The sequence below is a fragment of the Nematolebias whitei genome, chromosome 1 (genome assembly GCF_014905685.2).
Source record: "Nematolebias whitei isolate Nwh7 chromosome 1, NemWhi1, whole genome shotgun sequence".
Classification (NCBI taxonomy): Eukaryota; Metazoa; Chordata; class Actinopteri; order Cyprinodontiformes; family Rivulidae; genus Nematolebias; species Nematolebias whitei.
The window spans coordinates 16441777-16442644 of record NC_056498.1 but is presented as its reverse complement, the minus strand read 5'-3'; positions in this window follow the sequence as shown (position 1 = coordinate 16442644).

The following is an 868-nucleotide window of genomic DNA, read 5'->3' as shown; positions in this document are numbered from 1 at the left end:
CGTCCATCATTAAACAGGGGTGGAGGCCTCCGGGTTCAACTGTCCCCCTCTTACAATGCTGTGATTGCTAGTATCACTCAGCCCTCTGTGAGTAGTAAACAGCCATCAGTGTGCTAATGATCCATTGTTAGGCTGATGGTCCTTCTTGAGCATGTGATCAGCTGGTTTTGGTTGTCAGCAGCAAACTGGTTGATCAACTCTAAGAAGGTGCTATTTAAGAGACTGAGCTGAATACAGCACCTCAGACTGAGGAAGTCTCTTGGATGAGAGACGAAACGTTTCTAGATTTTTTTTTTGCTTTGTTTTGCTTTTGATTTTTTGAATGTCCAGAGGACCAGATTGAACTTTTTTGGATTTTTCTACCTGGATTATTGAGCATGCATCAGGATATTTTATCACTTTAATTTTTTTCAGTAATCTTTGATTATGTCAAAACTGCAGCAGGGACCATCAAATGAGACCAATCAAACTCTTGTTGAGGAACCTGCAACCAAGAAAAGATGTTGAGCATCTAACTTGAGTTAATTCAGAAACTGGCCCTTAGTTTGAACAATATTTTAATTCCGGCCCCCTTTTGTAAGTGAGTTTGACACCCCTGGACTAGAGGTTCCTAATGTAAGAGCAGTTTTTTTTTCTCAACCCCAAACAATAAGTAATATTTTATTTACTAATCTTCAAAAACAAAGTATAATTATTAGTTAAAACATATTTTTTTAAAGTTTAAACTTTTCTCCACTTTGAACTGTTATAAGCATCTTACCTGTTACAGATGGCTTTTTGAATTACCTGTTCCCACACTCGTTTGTTGCCGTTTCCAAATCTTCATAGCGTGTTGTGTGAATGTTAATTTTTAGTAATTATATCAACA